This window comes from Bactrocera neohumeralis, chromosome 4 (assembly GCF_024586455.1).
Source record: "Bactrocera neohumeralis isolate Rockhampton chromosome 4, APGP_CSIRO_Bneo_wtdbg2-racon-allhic-juicebox.fasta_v2, whole genome shotgun sequence".
Taxonomy (NCBI): Eukaryota; Metazoa; Arthropoda; class Insecta; order Diptera; family Tephritidae; genus Bactrocera; species Bactrocera neohumeralis.
The window spans coordinates 13148082-13174377 of NC_065921.1; the positions used below are offsets into that span (position 1 = coordinate 13148082).

Below are 26296 nucleotides of genomic sequence, written 5' to 3' on the forward strand. Positions count from 1 at the left end.
TGTATCTAAGCATTAATTAGCCAACTAAACTCACCCTTCTCCCAACAGTTGGTAGTTTTTGTAGTGTGGAGCGCGTTTTTTTTACTTTTTCCTCAGCTAATCCGCTTAGAAAATATTTATATTTTGCTTTGCTTTGTATTTGTGTGTCACTATGGTCGGGTTTCTTTTACTATACACGACGTACTTTCTTCCTCACTTTTTAATTGAAAACTATTACGCTGTGGTTGTTGTTGTTTTTTTTTATCTTTTTGTCAAGCACTTTTCATTGTCTCACAGAATTTGTTTTTTATTTGAATGTAGTTTTAAGCAAATATTATTGCCTTAATTGAGGTTTCATTAATCCGCAGACAGTCAGGTCCACAGGCATATGTGTATGCTCATGTAGGTTAGGTATGTATGTATGTATGTAGTAAACTATAAGTGGAGGTGATATATGCAAAATTTAATTAGCATAATTAACAATATGTGCATGTATTGGCGGTAAATGTGTGTGTGTGTGTAAGTATGAAGTGAGAAAAAGGTCACGCGTGTCAGGGTTGCTTTTCTGTTCACTTAAGTACTTTAGTTAAGTTCGGTTTAATTCGCCAATGTTTTATGCAAATTTTTATCTAATTGATGAATTTGTTCGAAAAATTTTACAAAGCTGTGAAAGTGTGATCAGTCATTTCAAGTACTTTGCATACAATTAAATTTTAATTTACGAAACAAGTTAGCAAAAAAGCACAAAAAAGAAAGAGATGAAATTTAAATTAAAAAATGTCTGTTAATACATTATGCAAAAAAATCGTTTAATATGACTCATATGATCTTCACAGCTTTGAGGGGTTTTCCGATGCATTTATTAGCAGTTAGACGAGGTTTCTTGCACTGCAAAGCTTGATTGTTAGCAAGGTGATTAATCATCTTTGACTGTGTTTATATCAGTAACACGTAATATATTCATATATTTCAGGCAGATTTTGGAGTTTATGAGGATAAAAAAATGTGAGAATGCTCCAGTTAGCCATGGTAATATTTATTACTTAGCTTAGAGCATTTACATCCAAAAAGGATACCTTTCTATAATATTTTTGCCAAAGGAAGTTTGTACAAAATTTTTTAAATAAAAAAAAACACGAAAATTGATATTCAATAAGGACTAAATAGGTAAATTGGAAATTTTTAGTATTTAATTTCAAAACATTTTTCAATTGAAATTTTTTTCAAAATATTTTTTAATACCATTTTTTTAAATCAAATATTTTTTTTTAAACATAGTTTTCAATGAAATAAAATTATTTTTGAAAACAACTTTTTCATAGAAATAATTTTTTTTTCCAAAATACCTTTTTAATCAAATAAAATTATTTTTTTGAAATAATTTTTTGAATTGAAATATTTTTTTTTCAGTTTTTAATGAAAAATATTTTTTAATGAAAATTTTTTTTCCAAAATTTTTTTTTAAATAAAATTAAAAACAACTTTTTTTAAATCAAATTTTTTTAAAGAAATTTTTTTTTTCAAACATTTTTTTAAAAGAAATATTGTTTTTCAAAAACACTTTTTAATCAAATAAAACTATTTTTGAAACCAATTTTTTAAATTATATAATTTTTCAAAATATTTTTTTATTTTGAAATAATAGAGTGTACTATATTGTTTTTGATTTTTATTATAATTTTGAATAAATAATTTTTCTTTTATTAAATACAACATTTTTAATTTAATTGAAGTGTATTCTTAGGGGTTTTTTTAATTTATCTTTTCGTGTATTTTCATTATCTTTTAATTATATTACAGTTTTATTATGTTAATATTTTTAATGTAAATAGAAAGTGCTTGGTAATTAATTTAAAAAATTTGATTAAACTTTTTTTTAATGAACTAAAATTTTTTTCTAAGCAAAATATATTTTTTTTGTGAAATGAAGGCAAATATTTTTTTACAAATAGTTTTTTGGATTAACAGAGTTCACTATTTCGTTAGAACTAATTTTAATGAAAGTATTTTTAATTTTTATTTTCCATAAATAATTTTTATAATTTATCTTTTCTAATCTTACTTATATTTTAGTTTCATTAAATTAATATGTTCAATAACAATTAGGTATAACTAATTTTTGCTTATTATTTTTTCTACTTTATTATATAATATATATTTTGTTATGTAGCTATTATGTGGCTTATTTTTTAATATTTTATTTTAGATATTGACTAATTGGTTATTTTTAATTTATATAGTTCAGTATATGTAAGGTTATAATTCACATTTTTTATAAATAAATGTATTTACTCTTAGATCGTTATAAATTTTTTTATTCACAAATTTATTATATTTTTAATTTTGTTTATATGTTTATAATATTTTCCAATTTTGCACTTTCTTGAATTTTTTTTTTATTTTTTACATTATTATAACTTTCATTGTGTTATAAAATTCTTTTATTTTTTATTGTCTTTTTTATTCATAATATATTATTATTTTCAACCTGATATATATATATATATATATATATATATATATATGTATATTAAACTATTATTATTATTATTATTATTATCACATTTTTTCCTTTTTTTAATTTTATAGTTTATTTTATCTTTACATTTGTATTTCTTATCATTTATTTTATGAAATTTATATTACTTCTCTTGTTAACGGTTTTATATTTATTAACTTTTTTATTTTATTCAGTTACCTTTTTTATTGTTTTTATGTACTACATTTTTTAATAAAATGATTTTATATAATTTATTTATTTCATTGCCTTTTGCGCTCATATGCTCATCACATGAATTTATTATTAATTATTGCGTAAAATTACAAAAAAAAAATAAAAATTAAAAAATTAATTTGAAATTCTGAAATTTTTTCAATAAAAATTGAAATTCTCAATTTTTTTGGAATTAATTATCATTAGTATTTCAATTTCAGAACGCACGCTAGAAGCAATGAATAACCAAAACAGGTAAGTTATGGGCATTTCAACTTCTAGCAGTGATTTATCGACTGATGCAAATTCGAATTAAGTAATTTTCGGAAATTATTAATTCAATTTATTCGAACAAATTCACAATTTTTTTAGCATTTTTTGTTTGCTTAAAAAAAATATTTTTTCACATCAATTTATTTGAGCATTTAATCTTTAAAAGAATTTTTTTTTTGCACACAGATTTATTGGTTTCTGGTTATTGGTCGTTTTACTTTTTAATTGACGCTTTTCACATATGAAAATTTTGTTTTTGTTTCCGAAATTACAACTTTAATTTTTTGTTGCATTTATTTTTACAGCACTGTTTGCATTTTTAGAGCACTCATTTGCATTGTTTTCAAACGCTTTCACTTTTATTGTACCAAATGTGCAACTTTATAGAAATTTCAGCAAACATAAAAAGTTATGAATATTTTTGTTGTTATTTTTTCAATGTCACACACGCTAAATTTATGCACCGCAAAGCGTAGATTCGTGCGCACCAAAAAAAAAAAAAAAAAACAATACAAACGTTAAAACACACCCGCCTCGAAATACGAAAAACTGGCAGTTAAAAGTTGAAAATTTAGAATGTAAAAAAAAGATGAACACGAAATTCTTGCAGACAGTTGCGGCGACTGCAGCCAAAAACCAAATGTCAACGAAAGTCCTTCAACGCGTACAAAAATCGGGCGCAACAATGCTTTCGGCTGTGATTATTTCTACTTTCTTTTATTTAATTTGTGTTGCTGTTGTTGTTGCAGATTTTTTAATTTTATTTTTGGGTTTTGTGTTGCACATCTGAGTTTTTATATGATTTTAATGTATCTGCTTGTGCTTGTTCTTCATGCGCTGGTGTGCGCTGTGTGTCTGAAGATCTTATGCGGCTATTAGGCGGCTGATTTCTTCGCACAAACACTTCACGACGACGACGCGGCGCGTTTCAAAAGCGACAAACGACTGACTGCGCCAACCATATGTCGCCGATATCAATGGGTGTTGCTGCCACTTGGTGGCTATTGCCGCTGATGCGGTTTCGGTGTGGTGACGACAACAACACCAGCAACGCGAACAACAACATTGGCACACCGAAAACGAACGCAAAACAATAAAAGCCAAATGTAAGGACAAACCGCGCTGATTTTTTGTTTCTTCAATTAAGTTTTTTTTTATTTTGTTTTTGTATTCAAAAACAGACAAAACGACGAATGTCAAAATGTTTGCGACAGGCGCAAAAAGCAAGCGCCCACAGCAACAATGTGCGCACAAGCCACTAGCAAATGAGAAAAAAAGCAAAAAACAAAAAAACCGCACGATCAGTAGCAAACAGCACTAAAGTGGGCAAATACAAAAATAAAAAAATGCAAAAAAAAAATGGTATTTTGCTTTTTTCTTAAATCTGGTGACAAACAATGCTTTTTTTTTGCAAAAACAACAATTTTATTTCCACTCAATTTTCACTTAAATTATTGTTGCGGGCGAGTGTCGTTGATTTTGCTGTCATTGTTGTTGTTGCAACGATATTGTGTGCTTTTATTTACCGTTGTTTTGGGAAAGAACAAATTTCGAGTTGAAATTTGCAACAAAAAAATCAAATTGGTACAAAAAATTCAATCAGAAGGCGCACTAAAGGCGAGCGCAACAAGTAAGGTGGGCAGCACAGTGGACAGATATACGTCAAAACTGACACAATTTTGTTCTTTTATTTTTCAGAAATTCAAAAAAAACTTAAAAACACTTTAACGTACCGTTATTATTTTACACACAATTTACGTGCTATTTTTTGTTGTTTTTTTTTCCTTTTCGGCAATAAATAATGCAAATTATTTTGCAAATTCGTACAATTTATTCAATTGAAAACTTCGAAACGCTCAGAAAACGCGTGACACCGCCAACAACGAACGACCGACAATAACGAATAGCAAACTTACTGGATCGCACACCACACACACAATAATCGAACGATCGAATCACTAAGCAAAGTAAACCAAAAGCAGGCAATTCACGCCGCACCAACCGCTCAGCACGAAAGCTCTTCGACAAGTAAGCGCTCGAGCGCAAAAGCAACCAGCAATCAGACTACCAGCCAGCCGCCAGCAGGCCAACAACAACCGCCAAACGCTAAACTAAGCCCACAGGCGGTAGTCGTATGTATGTATGTATGTATATGTAGAGGTATGGGTACTCACCGCGAGGAAACACACAACCAAAAATATCAAATAAGAAAAAAATAATAATAATAACAATAAAAGAAATACACACTAAAAAAGACAAATTAGCCGCACTCGCACTCGCAGCTGGAACACGCGGACAGTGGCAGACGCACACACACCCATCCATAGGCATAGGTACAACAAGCAGAAATGGCAATAAAGCACGGGCGTTCGAAGAACGGTGGAGTGGAGCACAGCGAGTAGAGTGCACGCGGCACATATGCACACACACATAATCGCCTGCTCGGCGATCCTCCCTGCCCCACCCCTTGCAGCATTATGGCAACAAACACGCTAATGAGGTAGCAAGCTACATTTGTGTGCGCTTGTAGTGCCGCTGTGTGCGTTGTATTGTGAAGCCCGCGAGTACACGGCAGATGCACACACAAAGCGGCAACTGAGCGCCACTGCCATCGGCTATGAATGGACTACGGTGAGACAAACACCGGTGAGGTGGTCGCAAAAAATCTGCTTGCTGCGTGACGACGGACTCAAATGCCACCAATACTAACAAGCTGCGCTTAAGCAAATTTAAAACGCAGAGCGTTCGAGCGTGCGAGTGGAGAGCAATGCAAATGCTCGCAGCAAAGCACATGTAATCGAAAAGTAGTACGTACCTATTCACTAGTCATAACGACAGATAAGCGGGTCGGTAGGAACACACTCTTAATTGAGTTTAAGGTACAACAATTTTATAGCGAAATTGCATTTATTAAATGATGTTAGCCATTCTATAAATTCTATTTTTTTGAGGTTAGAAAAATTATACTGGAGGAATAATTAAAAAGCCGATTTTGACGGACGGATTCTTCTTCGGGAAGGGGTATTTTACGATACTTGCCATTCAAAGGTACTTTAAACAAGTAAGAAAGAGCTAAGTTCGGGTGCAACCAAACATTTTATGCTCTTGCAACTTGCAAGTATCAATTGGGGTAGTATCGACCCGATTTTATCTGTTAACTATTACCATGCCACATACTAAAAAAATGTTCCATAGGTTTAATTGAGGTACCTCATCTTAGAATCTTATGGAGCATAGTCAGCCGGATGTTCGAAAATCCTGATATTAGTTATATGGGGGCTAAGTCAAGTTTTCGCCCAATGTAATCCATTTTAGGCACAAAAATACACTGTTATAAGTAAAATTACTTCGCACTCTTCTTTTCATTGGAATAACCCACGTATTGACCGATATATCCAGCATAAAGTCACCTGGAAGTTCGAAAATTTTTATACATATTAGGTATATGGAGCCTGAGGGAAGTATTGATTCAATTCAACCCATTTTTAAAACACAGAAATACTATTGTCAGAAAAGGACTATCCCGGAATTTCAATTATATATCTCACATATTGACTGATATTTTCGGTCAAAAGTCAACTATAGATACTGGGGTCCACATATTCGGTACACAGGGACTTGAATAGTTTGGATTCCATTCATACATACAACTTTTGGTTAAGGTGGCGGTAATATAGGAATATCAGTAAAATGTCATATACGGAATTTAGTTGAAATCGGTCGGACTGGTCTCGAGATATGTTTTTCTCCCAAAAGTGGCGAACTAAACAATTTCAAGATATCAAACTATAAAAACCTGCGCTAAGGTATAAATTTCCACACTGCCCTCAACAGGTGCTTCATTCGCAAAAACTAGCGCACTCATGTTCACTACAATAAAACGAATAAGACTCGATAGCTTTGAAAGCTTCACTCTTCAAATTTGGAGTTACTTAAACTAACTCTCAGAGATCATTTCGGCGATATAGTGAGTAATCGCACAAAAGAGTGAGAGTACTTAAAACATATATGCATGTATGTATGTATATATGAGTATATAACTGATAAGATATGATAATTATCACTACACAAACACACATCTGCTTCGGCAAACTAAATAAAGTTATTGCAAGTGTCTGCTCGACTATTAATACTAGATAATGTTTCTAATATTTACTTTAACTTGCAGTTTATGAAGTTTTCACATTTTTTTCGTTGCAAAAGGTATCACCTGCTATTCTAGAGATATCTTAGTAACATTTTACTCACTTGCTAATTTGAAGCTTTAGATAGCGCAGCTTTATTTAAAGAAGTGACTTGCCAACTTTTGCACAATAAATCAACTGACTAAACGCTCTCGAGCTTCTCTCTAAACAGTGCTCCTTTTTTTATTTCCATTTGCTGGAATCTACAAAAAAACGAGCAAAACTTTGCTATGTGACTTTACTTAGGCATAATCATTATCTTATCAGTTTGTAGTTTTAAGGCTGTGTATATAAATAGGTGTGTGTGCGTGAGTGAGTTTGTAGAGGCTTTGTTTTGGTACACGAATGTGTATTTACGAGTTTTATATTTATTTTGGCGCTACTCGCGTTGATAAGATTCTTGGGTTTACAATTTGGGGCTACAGCGATTACACATGCACCGCAGTGCAGTAAGAGCACAGAGAATTCATCAAAATAAGTTATGGAAGGAATTTTTTTAATATTTTGATTTTTAAATATATCTTTTCAAAATATCTGACTGATCAGGCTTTGGGGAAAGTCTAAAAAAAAAAAGAACTATCACCGTATCTAGCAAATCATAAAGTGCACAGAACTTGAACGCCCAGATAGTTCACGGCCTCAACCAAAAACCACCCTGAAGGACGATCCTCATAGCCTGGGACTTGTCATAAGCCTTTGACACAGTCAACCACACAACGCTACTTGAGGAAAAGGTAAAGTCTACGCTCCCTCCAGGGATAAAGAGGTGGACTATGAACTACCTGAGCGGTTGGCAATCAATCGTACTGTTTCGAGTAAAAATGTTAAATTGAAAAGAAAGGTGGTGTTCTCTCCCCGTTGCTGTTTAATTTCCACATTTCGAAACTTCCTCACCCACCACAGGCAATTTCTATCACCTCGTGCTTAAAATTGCACGATAATGACATCGGGTGATGGAATCGGTGACAAGTGGTCAGAAGGAAAGGACTATTTCTCTGACCTTTCTCGCTGCACGGAGCGTAACACTCTCCCCCACTAACTCCACAGCGGCCATATTCAAAAACAGGACAAAGGAGTCCAGACTTGATCTTAATATTGCAGTCGATGGCGTTAAAATTCCGAATGTCCCCCTAAGATTTTAGGAGTGACACTAGACAGCCTATGCTCCTTTAATCTTCGTACGACCGCAATTATTGCCAAAGTACAGAGCCGCAAAAAAATTTTCAAGAGTTAAGGACCGGCCGGCAACACATCCGAAAAGATAAAAACATGGGCAACATAGAAGACAATCGGCAGGCTGGTCCTTAACTACGCCACACAAGCTAATTCAAAATATTAATTTCAAAAAAAGATACGCAAATGCAACTATGTACTACGAAAGAAAGAACACGAATGCCGAAAAGCGTCGCAGCGAACTGTTACGAATAAGAACACAAAGCGAGTTGCTGAACACTGGAAACTCGGCGCGATTCCCCTCTCCTCGTCGCCCCCTCGCCTATAAACCAAGAGTTGCCGCAAAGATAAAAACATGGGGCAACATAGAAGACAATCGGCAGGCTGGTCCTTAACCACGCCATACCACCGCCGGTCGCCTGGATGCAATGAAACGCAGACGAGGAAAGTTTCAGACTTACTAGAACACTGCACTCCGAACTATAACGGGAGGCCCGTATGCTTCCAGTTAAGGAGCATAATTAGCTCCTCTCCAAGCAGTTTCTGGTGGGGTGTTTTCGTAGAAACCATCCCTGCAGTTGCTTGCTTGAAGCGGAGCCGCCTCCTAGGAACAACAAGAGGTATTTCCTTAATTATTTCGACGACATAAGACTATTGTCGCCGACCAGACTTCGGACACAATAAACTTCAGACATGCACCGACCGTTATGCGTAGTGGAGCTACAAACACCTTCACTGAATCCCTCTCAGTGAATGGAGTCAAGCCACCACCCACTGCAGTCGACGAACTCGAGTTGCCAGCTTCGTTTTGGATAGTGTAGCAGGTTAAACTCCTACTTATCCAGAATCGACCAATTCCCTGAATGACTCTAACCACCTCTCTATATGGTTCGACCCAATCGAAACAGCACGCTTCCTAGGCCTACCGTTGGATGACCTCGCTGACAACTTTTCTGAACCTTACCACCCTAACGGGGACTGGATAACCGTTATAACAACTATAGCATATATGGTTTCAAAGGCGTAGGTGTGGATTTTTGTGTATACAGAGATTTTGAGTGAGATCTTATACTAGGCCATGAACAGTAAAGTTCAAACATAGATCCCTCCTTTCAGATCTTTTAATTGTCGAAACCCACCTGGGGTTTCATAAAAATTCCGATTATTGTATTCTTAAGAATCGTATGCTAGAAGAGTTTATCTCAAAAGCCTTACTTTCTTTTATATGTTGCATGAAAGTGTGCTTGATTAAGCCAGCGCGACTCTAAGAAATGTTAAAATGTTAGGAAAAGTGAGTGAGTTCGTAAAGGCAAATCCCTCGTCTAAACTCTTAATATAGAATTTATATGAGAACCATTTGCAAGAAGCATGCTCCAACTATCTTTTTTGGCAAAGCTCATTTGGGGCTATCTATGATTACATATACATATGTACTCTTCACTTTTACTGAAATAATTGTTTTTATAGCTTAGGGAATATTAAAGTGGTACGAATTTATGTGCGGTTGCAAGCTTTCAGTGTTTACGGGCCAATAAGTTGTAGCCACAAAAAAACTTTTAAAGTTTACGAAATTGTTGCGCTCGACTCTAGAGGGAACGCGTCTTCGCTTTACCGTATTACATTCTAACTGAATTTGTGATGATAATGTCTTCTTGGGATTTTTTTAACTGTATATACTTAAGTATATAATTTATACGCAATAACTCCATAATACAATGTGCAAAGAATTCCTCGCAAACTTTAGCAAACAATGTGTTGCGTTGCATAAAATTCCGGAGAATTAAGCAAATGAAATAAGTATATAAAATCTGAAGTCACCTTTAACGAAATGCAAACAGAATGCACACAAGCACACACATGCACATTTGAAAAGGCTAAAACAAACACCAATATTTTTTCGGTTGAACTCGCCAACATTTCCCACCCAACCCACAAAAACCGATTTCGCACCCTTTTGTGCTCGCATAAGAATTTATTGTACAAATATTTTTTGCCATATCTTATCATTCGGCTGGGTGTTAATGATAAGCTGAACTTGCCGACCATGCGCGCATTATTACTCATTCACCAGTCGCCGGTTTAAATTTTTTAAGGTGAAGTTTTTGGCTTTGCCTAACATATGAGAACCATATTACAAAAACTAATATTATATATAATATATAGTATTAAATGAAACCATTAGTTTGAAGTAGAAAGTGACACTAACAAATGTCAAGTGTGAGGTATGCAATTGAATCTTATTTAGTTGATAACGAGCTGTTAGTTCCAGTATGAAAAGACAGTTCCACGTAATCTTCAAATACCATAATTAAAGAACATTTTTTAAAAGGAAAGAAAATGCTTTGCCGCTGTTACTGAATTGCAGTCGTATATCTCCAATGCTACCAATCACATTGTATCATACCATATAGTATTGGAAAGGTGAGATATTAAGCTGCATTTAACCAAAAAAATGTAAACCGGAGAAGATGATTTGCTATATTTTGAAATTTTTTTTATAAAAAAGGGAAGAATGCCACGAAAACCACCAATGTAATTTATGAAGTTTACGGAGACCAAAAATGGTTCGGTCGCTTTCGTTCTGGAAATTTCGAAATTTTGGTTTACACTGATAAAATAATGTCTCTAGCGGAAAAATTGCAAAAAAAAGGCCTAAAAATGGTTCATATTTGTATATTTATTTATTCGCATAAATATAAAAAAATAAGTTGAAGTTTGATTCGAAATACGATAAGACTTTTTCGACTACCCAATATATCTCCTTAAGTTTAAATTGCCGATTAGGGTTTCCGAGATTATTGGATTTCAAAAAAATAATCCTCATCAGCAGTAGAAGTATCTAATTCTGCAACGGTGAAGACTGAAAATTGCCTGCAATTTTAAGAAATTTCGAACAGAGTTCATTTAAAAAGACAACATATACACAATAACAATGTTTTGCATGTAAAAGATGGTTTCAACGGTTGAGAGATTATGATTTCGGTGTGAGGAATGAAGAACGTGGAAGACCACCAATAAGTTTGAAGACACCGAATTGCAAGCAACATTAGATAAAGATAATACTTTGAGTAAAAAGCAATTGACAGCTATGTTAAATGTTGCACACTGTTTGAAAGTTATGGGAAAGATCCGAAAGTGTGGTTTTGCATCGAATTCTCTCTGCCGATGAAAAATTAATTTATTTTCAGAATCGTAAACGGAGAAAATCATGGGTTAAAGTGCTCTGTGTTTGGTGGGATCAGAAGGGTGGTGGTATATTATGAGCTTCTAAAACAATTAATACTAACAGCTATAACAACAAATGATCAATTTAAACCATGTATTGTTCGAATTAAATTACTATAATGTGCCAGAAGACACGGCAAAGTAATTTTGTTGCACGACAGGTGCAGTATACAATCAAAGTACTTGGCTGGAAACTGCTACCCTACTCGCCGTATACACCAGACTTGGTTCCTTTCGATTACATAAAATCTGGAATTCGACACAAATTATACTATTTAAGTTCAATATTGTCTGCGCATTGCTTTACGGATGTGAAACCTGCTTTGTAACCGACCAATTCACTGGAAAAATGTAGAGCTTTGATAACAGATGCTTACGGCATATTGTCATGGTGTGATGGCCTAGCGTCATCAGCAACGAAGAGGTATATAAAAGTGATACTACAGAAGTTTACTGACAAGCTATGAATGGGAACTACCAAGGAAATCATAAGAAAAGCCGCCCTAAGACCACGGTGAGGAGATCTCTAGCATATCGTGCAGCAAACTAAAGATGCTAGGAAAAAACAGAAGCCTATTTGAGAAGCCTTATTGAGGTCTTACGCTCCAGTGGAAGATACAGGATATGATGATGATTTCTTATAGCTAATATATAAAAGTCTGAAAACCTAACCAAGCGTTCTAACGGAAAAAAATATTTTTAATTTACCTTTATTTTTAAAAACCTTTTATTCGAATTTTAACTCAGTTCATATAGAAGAATAAATACTTTCCATGTATTAGTCACGCATTAGAGGAAGTGTTAAATAATGGAAAATTATCTTGCGACAGTTCGGCGTTGGCGCTCACGAGTGTAACTCTTCAGCGATTAGTGAACAACAAAATAAAAATTAGTTACTACACTTACAATGTTTATTTGACTTGTTATCAACACTTCTCACCGTACATTAGGTTTGTTTGGACGGTAAAGAAGTGTTTGTAAGCACTTACGTGCGGTAAATGAAAAAGTATCTAATGCATGATAGGTGGCGACATACAATATATATGAACATACATTTAGCCTTGAAAAATGATCGAATAGAAGACTATTGGAATAAACACACTATTAGCGTGTGACACTTGCTGTATTAGATTACAGCGGACGGACAAGAAAACTGAGCATTGGTAGCAAACGTGAGTTTGGCATATGTTCTGCTAATTTTCTTATGTCTCTTGTGCTTTTACTTGGCATCAGCGCACATCAGCTGTTTTGCTCCGATTACAATTAGTTGGAAAAAGCTAAACAAATAAATGGAAAATAAACAAATTGTTAATAATGTGAATATTATGCGTAGCCATGTGCGTATGTGTGCGCATCACGCAGTAAGTAAATAAGTGGTGTGTACATATGTTAGAGTAAGTGGATGTGATAATTTGCTGAAACATTTTCATCAAGTGCACTCGTAGAGAGCTTCTAATGCATTTCGTCCACATGCACACTCACATATGCACACACATATAGGTATATACATATATATACGACGAATGACCAAGTTGCCCGCTGTGTTATGGAAAGTCTTGAATGTCAGACTCAATTTACAGCTACGCATTCTCACACATCATTTTCAGCTAGGAAACGCACTTGGCACTTTCCAAGCGCACATAAGCTTCTATACATACATATATATACGTTTGTGTGTCTGTCTGTATGCTTCACATTTCAATTTCATTGTTTATCACTTCACAGCTGTTGACTGTCGGAGTAACGCCTCAAGCGCACAACTGCATTCACTCATACGCACAGTTGGCCGGCGCTTGTTGCATGCACCAGAAGTGAGTGCTGCTGCCACATGTGCTCTCATATAAGTATGTATATGGCAACAACAAAAGCACTTGAAATAGCAGTGTGCAGCAAAGAGATGTTGCTGAGGTTAATTAGATTGAAATGCCGCCCTAATGTCAAACGCACACTGCCACACTCACCTACTTATTGGCGGGCTGACAGTGATGCATAAGCGCTGCATGCCGTGAATATTTTGTTGCTAAAAATAAAACTTGTTAAAATTTGTCTGTCAGTGAGGGGACATAAATACCTTTGGTGTTTACATATATAAATATAGTTTGTATTGCTTACTTCCCGCGAATATTCGTTGAAGCGCACACAGTTGTATATTTGTATATATGTATGCGTTCTTAAATTTTTATTTTGAATTCACAAATGAAAATCTGCGTGGGAAATTTTGTTTATAGCTGAGCAATGAGTCAATGCACCGCGATACATGTATGTATATATTCAAACATATGTATACATCTATGCATGTGTACGAACGGCGCGTCTATAGGTCAACAAGTCAATTGTGCACAATAACAAGACACGTATAAGTGAGAATTTTAGTCGTAAAATGGAAAGTTTATTTTAGTGAAAATTTAACACTTGCCACAAATAGCCAGTGGTTGAATTATTTTTAATAATGTTTACACAATTTATGGCTAAACGCTGTGGCGTACACATGCAGACTTATATATAGACACAATTTGCATGCGTCAGGTGGTTAAATAGTTTGGTTTTGAATTTTGGAGCGAAGTGTGCGTTCTTTGAAATTTCAAGAAATTGTTGTTGCAGATTCGCACTTGCACTTGGAGAAATATTCAATGGTACTAGAGGAAGCATATTCACATAAATAAAAATATAAGTACATTTGTAGCTTTTTCCAAACAATTTCGTGGATTATACATATCTACATAATATATTCAGGCCAATTTAATAAGACAGTGCGTCGTCCAATACAAAGCACTTTAAAGTTAATCAGTGAGGGGCACACCTAGTGTGAAATTTTTACGATAATTATATATTTGTATTCATATTAGTATCGATAGTATTTGCCTTTAAAAATATCATACTTGAATTTTAGATAAACATTTTTTGAATTAAACTTTTGTAAAGTATAGCCGCTCAGTTAATTCGCTTCAATCGGCTGTAACAGTTCATCTTTGATTACTAGGATACAAATGATCCGATCCCTATAAAAGTTTTTTCGAAAAAATCGTGGATGCGAAAAATATTTTGCGGATCATTCTGAACAATTTTTATTAAGAGACTATGGGTCTAAAACCGATTTTTTTAGGAATTATAAATATTAATTTCTCCGTTTTAGAGAAATCTCAATGAAATTTAATACATAGATGAATTTTGATTACATTAATCATTTGTCCAAATTGGAAAAATCGGAAAACTATATATAAAACATACCTCTCCAAGCAGTGACATTCTTCTTCTTCTTCTTTACTGACGTAGACACCGCTTACTCTGTTATAGCCGAGTTAATAACAGCGTAACAACGGGTGCAATGGGGTATAGCTATGCTTCTGGGTTAGCAGATACATTTGCAGGACTGTGTCTAATAGCTACTCTTGCCTTGTGGCGCACCCCGAAAACGTGAGTAACCCTTGTGTAAGATGCGGTAGCCAACTCGTGTGGAGCATGGTGCCACGGCTAAAAGAGAAGCTTCAGCGGAGTCACTCCGATATATTCGGTTTAAGGGTACTAAATGCAGCGTCTGTTCACCAGAGGTGCGACTTCGAGAGGGGGTGGGTCTTGAGACAAGCGGCTAGCTTTTTAAATGTGTATAAAGTTTTACACTACACACCGAGCGAGGTGCTAGATTTGAGACCCGCTACCTAGAAACCACTCCCAATGAAAAAGCATATTACAGCCGAACAATTTACAATAATTGGTTGGACAATAGCTCCTAGTGAAGAGTTGTGTTTGGTCAGGTAGAAGAACGAGATCACTGCAGCGGGAGGGACCTTTGTTTAATGCCGTCGGAAATCGCGTCTAAATTTTATCTTAAAAAAAATGTCTCATGTATTCTTAAAATACATATTCTAAACACTTATTGAAGTAGTTTTTCCCCACAAAAATCACTTTTTTAGGCTGTCATACTAGATGTGCCCTTAACCCAATGGCTCTTAGAAATATAAAATTCTAGCGTGATTCTATTTGGAACTATTTACTGATTTCTGGATTTTTTATTTCGGCCAACCATCTACATGTAACGGGTGATTCAAGTAGAGGTACTTCTTTCAATACTTTTTCTGACAGATCAAGTGTGAGTCGTGTCAAGGTGTCATATTTTTTTTTCAGTATTCTTTGGCATTTCAGCATGGAAAGACTTACGTCAGAGCAACGTTTACAAATCGTTCAACTTTTTTAAGAAAACTCACGTTCTGTAAAGAATGTATTTCGCGAGCTTTGCTCAACTTATGCTCAACATAATCGGCCTATTGAGCAAACTATTCGCAACACCATCACCTATCTTGAGAACTACCATGCATTATTGGATAATATTCTACCGCATAGACCACGTCCAGTACACATTGAAGAAAATATAGCAGCCGTAGCTGAGAGTGTATGCGAGGACCGTGGAGAGTCGATTCGACATCGTTCGCAGCAACTTGGACGAGATATTAAATTGAAAGCGTACAAAATACAGCTTGTGCAAGAATTGAAACCGCTCGACCTTCCCAAGCGACATTGCTTTGCTCTTGAAAAGTTCCAAGAAGATCCGTCGTTTTTCAGCGATGAGGCTCTTTTCTGGCTGAATGGGTTTGTAAATAAGCAAAATTGCCGCATTACGGGCGAAAAGCAACCTGAAGAGATTCAAGAGCTGCCACTTCATCCAGAAAAAATAACGGTGAAGTGCGGTTTGTAAGCCATTGGAATCATCGGTCCATATTTCTTCAATGATAACCATCTATTTGACGCCTGAAAATGAAACTCGTGATCTTGGCGATTGATTTGCTACCATATGTAAAGTCTAAAGTCTATAGGGGCAATCCCGCTTTGCTGCTTTTTTCGAACGTAAAATAGAAATAACTTAAAAATAATATTATTTTTCTCTTCAAAAACTCAGTGTTCCTTGAAATTGTTGTATTATTATTCAATTCTATGGTGCCGCATTAAAAGAGTGTCGTTGAAAACTTCAGAATTGAAACCTTTTTCACCATAAGCAGTTCTTAGCGAATAATTAGATGAAATTGTGATTTTATTTTATTATATTTAAATACAGAACTCATTCGGAACCCCTAGCGAGAAAATAAAGCAACTTTTTGAAGGTCAATCAAGTCAATTAATATAATATTAAGCACCGAACAAAATCTAAAATAAACATTAAGTGCAATAAAAGCCATAAATGTTTATTTATTTTTCGAATTGCAATTATTGTAAATCAATAGCTCTTCATTTGAATGGGTTTCGAGAAAGCGGAAATATTTGTACGCAACGAGCTGTAAGAAGAGAGTGAGCAGCACACTGAAAAGAACATATAAATGATAGAAGACACTTTCTTTGAAATTATTACTATTGAATTCCGTAAAACGAGTGGATTCATTACATAAGAATGTTGATTTAAAACTAGAAAGAAACTTGAATGTACAATGGACACCACAAACAAAGAAAGTGATTTACATTAGAGAACGTCCAACAAGTGTTTTATAATAATAACATATTTAAACAGATAATTCAATTAGAAAAACCAACATATGAGTGGACGGAGTGACCCACAAAGTGGTCCACACTCGCAGAATCCATCACTTGCTTTGCATATATGTATGTATAGTATTGCAAAGTTTTGTATGTCCATTTTGGAATTACCTTAGTACGAATATTTATTATTTCCTGGCAAATACGTCAGCAATAGACCGACATTTCTCGAGCAATCTGTCTCCGCTTTCGCCACACTTACGATTGTATAGTAAGTGTGAACTTTTTGATAGCGATGATTGCGTTGAAGAAGGTGTTGTTATTATTATTGCTATCGCAACGTGAATGAAATTCCGAAAATTCCCATTGCAAATGATTTTATTAAGAAAGGTATTTGATGTAGAATTGACGATAAGATAAATATTTAAATTTAACACAGCGCTGGAGAGAAGGAAAAATACTAAGTGGATCATTATTTTGTGGAATATTACTCTAAGATATTCTATAAACATATAACGCTATTAAAACTATTCTATATTTTCTTAAGAATTTGGTAAGTTATTGCAATGGAGATTTTGCCATAAGTATGTGTTTAGATTGCAGTTAATATGAATCATGTTTAAGACCTTGGCAATTATTGGCTGACAGACACATAAGTACTTAATACAAAAGAAGAAAAAGCGTTAAATTCGGTAGCCGAAGCTATAATACCCTTCACAAATAAAAAGGACTCGTTATAAGAACTTTGATCATTCATTTTCTATGGCAGCTATATGCTAAAATGACTCGATCTGTATAACTTCATCGCAGCTTGCATCTTTGAGTTAGATAATAACCCACGTCAAATTTGGTGAAAATATCTTCAAATGAAAAAGGTACTTGATGTCGATGGTTCACTTTGTATGTGGTCTGATATTCCGACAAATAAGCAGTTTCTTGAAGAAAAAAAGACGTGTACAAATTTTCAGATCTACCGACAGACCGTAATGGTTAAATCGACTCAGCTTGCCATCTTGTTCATTTACTTCTGTATACAAAGGGACCACTGAGAGGAATGACATGATATTATAGTGAAATAAAACACTCAAAATTGGTCAAAATTCTGGTTCTGTTTTTTAATGTCATGCAGACAATTTTATGCCATTTATGATTTGAACAAAATGTCGGCCAAATGGCCACCATGACTCCATGTGCTCTTATCCACCCGTTTACGCCAATATTCGATGACCCGGTGCAGTATTTCGGCTGGAATTTCGGCTATAGGTCGCTGAATGTTGTTTTCAAGGTCCTCGAACGTTGCTGGTTGATGGGCGTAAATCTTGGATTCAACATATGCTAAGAGAAAATAATCTAGAGGCGTTAAATCACATGATCTTTGCGGCTATTTGACTATTTGAAATTACCGAGTCGCCAATTTTGCACGCAATGTGCCCACGCATGGTCAGACGTGAAACATGAAAAAGTGCGTTTTGTTGGAAATAAGATCGTCCGAGTCGATTTCTTAAAATTCTGACTAAAAAGGTCGGTCAACATCGTATTATAAGGCTCGCTATTGATGGTAACGGCATTTTCAGCCTCAATTCGAAAGAAATAAGACCCTATGATGCCACTTTATCACAATCTGCGCTCACTCCCCCAATCAATAACTGAATGCGTCAGAGACATTAAATTTTACATCAAAGATGGATTTATAGGAGCCGGTGTCAAAAATGGGCACGGCCCACATTTAGGTGAAAAACCATATCACAGGACCTACTCGACGATGAAAATGAGCGAAATCGGACTCTAACCACGCCTACTTCTCCTATAACACAATTTTAAATTTTAACGGTTCTTTTACTTTCCAGTATACAAAATAGCCTCGAATGAAAATATCAGAATAAAATTTGGTACGAATACTACCTTTTATGCCAGATAAGTCAGCTTATGACCGAATATTATTCAAAACTGTTCACGCTCTCAGGTATCGAATATAGGGGCCCCAGTCCTAATGCGAACCTTTTATCGAAAATATAGGTCGATTTATGAGATATATTATAAAAACTCAGACAGAATCCTAATTTGATAATAATATGCCGCTTTGACAAAAATTGAAAAAATCGGATGAATAATTCCCTCAGCCCCCATATACTTAATAGAAAAAATATCTAACTTCCGGCTGACTTTATACCGGAAATATTGGTAAATATGTTAGTTATGTATCTTTATGCCTAAAATGAAAAATTTTGTGAAAAACTGATTCTTGCAGTTTACAAGAGCATGAGATACTCAGTTACACTCGAACTTAACCCTTCTCACTTGTTTATGTTAAAAAGGTTAAGAAATTTCAAAACATATTTATCTTTTATTCGTTTATTTAATTTAACTGCAATGCAGAAACATTTCTTTAACCTTTGGGATCACGATCTTACAAATCTGAGGTTAGCAACTTTCGCTTAATTTAAACAATACTAAAGTTGTCTGTTTATAATTAGACAGCCAAAACATTTGGCTTAAAATTCATTTAATTTCAGAGCTACGAAAAATATTTCTAAAAGATTGGTGTAAAAAATATGTTTTGCTGAAGGCATATTTTTCGAGTTTTCGATAAATTATGTTGTGTTTATAAAAATGTATATATTATATATAGATGTATGTATTTAATTGCTTGCATGATTGTATAAAATTTCATCGCAATAGTTTCTAAACTATTAAATCTGAATATAGAGAGCATGCAAGTAAGGAAATACACTAAAAAGGATATAAAACTGCAAAAGCTTTCACAAAAGTAATTCGTTTTTACCACCAAACCAATAAAACATATATAGCAACTCTCACATGTAAAGTATTTTTTGTAACAATAACAATATTTCAGAACAAATAAGTTTTCGAACTAATTTATCTAAACTCATTAACAACTAACTCACAAACCCAAAGCATAACACTTTCCTCTTTCCTAAACAGCACTATGCTTTAGTGTTGCCGAGTTTCATTTTTATTTTTGCGGCCATAAAATCGATGCTTCGCAGTTGCAACAATTCCACAAGAAATCTGTTTGTTATTGCAACAGCTGACACGCTTCGGAAAACACTAAAAACTACTCAGAAGTTGTTGTCTGTTGGACATGTGCTTAAGTAAGTCATGAACACTTCTTGCTTTGATTTCATGTTCCGTATTTTGATGTTGAGCGAGATGCTCTATATTTCCGCAAGACTAAAGCAGTATCTGTTTTTATTTATTTTATGGTGTTTTTGTTTTTGTATTCTATCGCATCATAAATGTAACAGTCGAACTCAAGCACTTGCAGAAGTGCATTAATGAAGCTTTCGTCATATCTTTTATACTCTTCTTCTTCCTCTTGAGTACAGTACTCAGCTCCATTACACAGCATGGCGATTTTGTTGCAATCTTAATTGTCAAGACGTTAGGAGTGATAAGTTTCCATTTGATATACATACATATGTATGTATATGTATATGAACTTATGTATGTGTATCATTCACTTTTGTCGCCATAATTATTGTGAAATATGAGTGTCAATTGCGATAACGGTTTGATAAGTAGATATGTCTTTAAAAATTACATAATAAATGTAAAAAATCAATAATCGTTTAATAAAACTTTTAAAGCAGTGACCCGATTTGCCAATACGGTGATTTGATGAGGTCAATACGGCAATTTAATAGAAGAAGTTATGATATCGCTCTAGTAGACCTTCCAGCTCCAATTAATATTTTAGCTTGATGAAACTTTGCTTTATTATTAGAAATATGCTTAATCATTCAAATAATATCCACACATTAAGTAATTTTTAACAAAAGGTTTAAAGATTGTAAACGACCATCGACAAGTTAAAATCGGGAGCTGCATCAACCAATTCATTTTCGATATTTTAATCCTCAACCTTGAAGCAATAGGAAAATTTTGCTGAAATCCATTGTTTTCACAAGAAGACTATTCAAAAAACCTTTACAAATTTATTCCAACAGACTGTATTGGAAATACTGAAACAAAACCAAAGTTCGAATTATTAGATTGATTCGATCTTTATACATCATGCAGTGAAATTGAATCATGATTAAGGGCTGTAAAAAATTGATTTTTTGTTGATATTTTTATAAGTTTCGGACCTCTTGGGACACATACCTCCTGACAGTAGTTTTCTCACACAAATAGAGACATAAATTGTATTTATTTTAAATTTGTCTCGCCTGGCATTTCTAGTTTCAGATAGCGATTAAAAATAATTTTGGCGCAAAAAAGTACCCCCAAAACCATTCAGTTCAGTTCAGAAGTGTCGGAGACCCTATAAAGTATATATATATATATATAAATGATCAGTATGTTGAGTTGAGTCGATTTAGCCATGTTCGTCTTTCTGTCCGTCCGTCCGTCTGTCTGTATATATATGAACTAGTCCCTCAGTTTTTAAGATATCGTTTTGAAATTTTGCAAACGTCATTTTCTCCTCCAGAAGCTGCTCATTAGCTATAGCATATAGCTGCCATACAAACTGAGCGATCGGAATCAAGTTCTTGTATGGAAAGCTTTCACATTTGACAATGTATCTTCACAGAAGTTCGCACTGGTTATTTTTTAGAGCAACAATGTAATCTCCGAAGAAATTGTTCAGATCATCTTACTATAGCATATAGCTTCCATATAAACTGAACACATAGTTACTAAAGGAAATGCACCTGTGAAGGGTATGTCAGCTTCGGTGCAGCCGAAGTTAACTTTTTTTTCTCGTTAATATAGTTATTTGTGAATATTCGATTGTTTCAGCATATTTTTATGGACCTATGTGACCTAGCCAGCGCAGGCGCTTTATCTAAATTCGCTGAACTATGTCAATGTCGTTATATAATTCGTACAGCTTATCGTTCCATCTAATGCCATATGCCGTTGTCAGAGCGCAAATGACGATAAAACTTCCGCAGAACCTTTCTTTCGAAAACTCGTAACGCCGACTCGTCAGATGTTGTCATTGTCCATGCCCCTGCACTATATAGCAGGACGAGAATAATGAGTGGCTTAAAGAATTTGGGCTTGGTTCCTCGAAAGAGGACTTTACTTCTCAATTACCTTCTCAGTCCGAAGTAGCAAGTTGGCAAGAGTTATTTTGCGTTGGATTTCGAGGCTGACGTTGTTGTTGATGTTAATGCTGATTCCCAGCCGAGTCAACACTGACGTGGGGGCCAAGTCGCGAGTGCGATGACTATTTGTTTGATGATTGGAGATATTTAGTATTTCCCTTGTTCACTACTAAACATTTCCTTCGCTTTATTATCCAGTCTTGTTGTTGAGGCCAATGATATCAATATTATTGGCGTACGACAGCAGCTGTACACTTTGAGATTGTACCATTTCTATTCAAATCTGCAGCCCGAATTATTTTCTCCAGCAGTAGATTGAAGAAGTCACACGATAGAGAGTCGCCTTGTTTGATACCTCGTTTGGTAACGAACGGCTCGGAGAGATCCTTTCCGATCCTGATGGAGCTTTTGGTATTGCTCAGCGTCAGTTTACACAGTCGTACAGTAAATGCAGCTCCTTTTCGTGCTGTCAAAAGCAGCATTGAAATCGGCGAAAAGGTGGTGGTTTCCGATCCTCTATTCACGGTCTTTCCCAAGATTTCACGCATGATGAATATCTGGTCAGCTGTTGATTTTCCAGTCCTAAAGCCACATTGATAAGATCCTATCAGTTTGTTGACAGTTTATGTTTACATTATATTATTAAAACAACCTTTGACGAGATTGCTCTGCTGGTTGCTTTGTGGTTTAAAAATATTAAATGTTTTCAAATGTTAAAAGTTTAAAAATGTCGAATTTTGGCAAATCAAAAACGACAAATTTTGGGTAAAATACAACTTTTTTAAAACTTGCAATTTTGTTTGTTTTTATTTTTACCGTAGGTCATTCTAAACTTCTAGACAGAATTTTTGTTTTTAGTTTTTACTAACAGAGAAAACCGGAATCACTGCAGCCTATTTTAGCACCGGTGGAGGTCGCATTTAACTCGAAAAATTATTAATCTTGTTCTTAAAAATTTTATGGTCTTTTTTTATAGTCTTAAAATATGTATATGTATGTATACCCGTGAAATTGTAAAATATTTGTTAATGAAGATTTTGGTGTTTAAATTCCTCATTTTTGTACAAAATTTACCAGCTAGCTTCGTAGAATCATTTTCAGATTTGAAAATAATTTTTATTTTAAATTAAGAAATTAGCAGATTTTTGGAAACTATTTCTTGAAAGTTTTCCAAAAAAATTTAGAATTGAAACTTTGAAAACTTCTTTTTTACGTAGCTTAGAAAAACAATTACTTAATGGTTGAAGCTGCACTGATTTCGGATGAGCCAACACCATTATATGGGCACCACAATTCACCTTTTTCAAAACGCGTTCGAGTAATTACTGCAATTAACCTCTTTTTTAATATTTTACATGAAAATGTTTCACAACTTCCAAGAATATCATACTTTAATGTAGTGTTGGTATTAATGAAGAGCTGTTGACACAAAAGGTTGACTAAAACATGCCTTGTTTTGTACGAATTAACCTTACTCCCTCTTTAGTAGTCAAATTTTAGTCAGAGCTTTTTCTTATTATGCTCGAGTATATTTTGATATTTATCTTATAGAACTCCTTACTTATTTATAAGCTGTTGTAAACGGCTAGCAGATTTTTACATTTGTAACTTCTGAAATACACTATCCGGTAAATAAGGAACAAAATTAAATAGTACATGCCACTCAGAGAAGAGAAAGCTTTTCAAAAATTCAATATCACTTGAATCTAATCTAATTAAATAAACGTCTCATAGAAAATAACATCAGCAATAGTTTTCTACGAAATAAATATTTGAGCATTTTTCCACGCGAGGAAAAAAATAAATAAATGAGTAAAGAATAGCTCATACACACCTTCCACCAAATTCATTTTCGATGTAACCAAATACTCATTAACAAAAAATATCAGCTACTGTCATCAATTTCCACCGAGTTTGCTGACATGTTTACGAGCTACGGGCTTTTTGATGTCCAACGTACCTTTACACCACCACACACACAAATACATACACACACAGCCATACATATGTGAAAATATGTATGGACATGCATGACCAAATATGTAACGGAATTGTGTCTATTTAAGTTGGTAGTGCTACTTAAAAAAATATCTGAAACGTATAAAATTTCAATCACTGCCCAAATCTGTTGACGCTTGTAACTTTTACTCAAACTAAATGACTGAATGTAAACTGACGTTACGTGCCACAGATTTTTTTGTTTTCGAAGTTATGTTCATACACTCAAAAGTATGCGCTGTGCGAGGGCGCGCATGAATGGGAGGGGACGCAGTGCGTGCTCATAAGCATGAAAGTAAAGTTTTCGGTAATCGTTCATGAATTCATATTTACCAAAGGAGAAGGTACAAACAAAGTAAGCTAAAATAAACTTTAGATGCGTAGAATAAATGCGCGCACTGCTACCTCCACGTGGCGCGCATGCGCAATGGAACGTAGACAAAAGGTCTTAACTATATTTATGTTAGCTAACTAATCTCTGACTTTCTTGTTTGAGAACATTAAATATTCGTGGAAAATATGAAAAAAGGGAGTATGAAACTTGAAAAATTGGGTGTGTTTTAATGTGTTTTTTTTTATTAATAAAGGCCCGAAAATGGGCTCGGTTGGGCGCAAAACGTAAATATTTTTATGACTTTGTAAAGCTACACTTACAAAACTTTCAAATGTCTATTAAAATTACAATATTTCGAATAATTTGAAAGCAGAAAGGCTTAAGAAGTATTTACTCTTTTGAAGGTGTTATTATTATGAACAACATTCATGAGGAGAACTTGATTTCAATTGGAGTAAAATTTAATTATCGATATGAGTAAAGCAATTACTTAATCTTGGAGTTAATTTATTTTTTTTTTTTTTGGATTTAAAGAAAGAGAAAAAATTATCAATTTACTTTTGGATTAATCAGCTTTAAAATCGTTTTTTTTTTTTTCAAAACTGTATTTTTGAAATGGGATGACGATGGTACGCCGAGGCTACCGCTTGTATTCTATGGAAATATTAACTGTAGCTTCTGCGGACGATTTTTGTTTTTATTGCCACTTTTTTAAAAAGAATATTAGAATATAAAACTTTACTATACTACTAAAACTATACTACTTATATATGAGGTCTAGTAAAAAGAAAAAATACTGTGCGTTGATTACCCTGGATGTGAAGAATGCATTCAACTCTGCTAAATGGACAAATATGTATATTCGAAGCTCTATAGAAACAACACGCCCTCAGTACCTCATTAATATTGTTATGAGTTATTTTGAAAATAGAGGGGTTATCTACGTCACCAACGAAGCCACCAAAAGCTACTCTATTGCAAGTCGAGTACCACAAAGTTCAGTAGTAGGCCCTCTTTTATAGAATCTTGTGTAGGATGGGGTGCTAAGATTAAGATTAAGCTAATCGCATACGTGGACGACCTTATAGTGGTAGGTGTAGCTAAACAACTTAATGACCTCCAAAATAAATGTAATACGTCAAAGGTTTTCTTTCATGAAGCACCGACAATATTGGAAACAAGTAAGAAGGGCTAAGTTGTGTCACCGGCACAATGTGGAGATTTCATTATACGTCATTTACATATTTTTCAAATACCGTAAAAGTTTTATTCCGCTATCATCATTGGTTCCAAGTCGTATTATACAGAAAAGGCATCAGATGGAATTCAAAATAGCGTTATATTGGAAGAAGGCGTGGTTGTGAACCGATTTCACCCATATTTCGTACATGTCATCTGGGTGTTAAGAAAATATTATATACCGAATTTCATTGAAATCGAGGATAGTTCCTGAGATATGGTTTTTGGTAGGTGCGAGGCCACGCCCATTTTCAATAAAAAACTTAATGACCTGCCAAAATTTCTTCCGTAAAATTTAGTGTTTCTGACGTTTTTTGAGTCGGTTAACGCACTTTTAGTGATTTTCAACATAACCTTTGTATGGGAGGTGGGCGTGGTTATTATCCATTTCTTCCATTTTTGAGCTGTATATGGAAAAAAAAACTCTAATAGAGTTTGGTTGATATACGATGGAAAAATATGTACAAAAAACTTATGGGCCACGTCCACTTTTCCAAAAAAATACGGAATATGTCCCTACCTAATGCGATCCTTTGTGCCAAATTTCACTTTAATATCGACTTAGTTATGACACTTTATAGGTTACGGTTTTCGCCAGGCGTGGCAGTCGATTTTGCCCATCTTCGTAACCTTCTTATGGAGC

At 34.4% G+C, this 26296-nt stretch overlaps 1 protein-coding gene across 5 annotated transcripts in view; it reads right to left on the reverse strand.

Annotated features, from left to right (window-relative positions):
- Positions 1 to 26296, reverse strand: part of LOC126755652 (protein windpipe) — a 100074-nt gene that overhangs the window by 63561 nt on the left and 10217 nt on the right. For 2 of the 5 annotated variants that reach the window (XM_050468380.1, XM_050468376.1), the window contains exons 1-2: positions 4699 to 4964; positions 35 to 414 (exon numbers count right to left, since the gene is read on the reverse strand). The exons of 1 other annotated variant lie outside the window; for it this stretch is intronic. The gene's annotated coding sequence lies outside the window, so the exon portion shown is untranslated. Of the gene's footprint in view, positions 1 to 34; positions 715 to 4698; positions 4965 to 26296 lie in introns of those variants that run through there. 2 more of the 5 variants (XM_050468379.1, XM_050468377.1) reach the window with 2 other exon arrangements.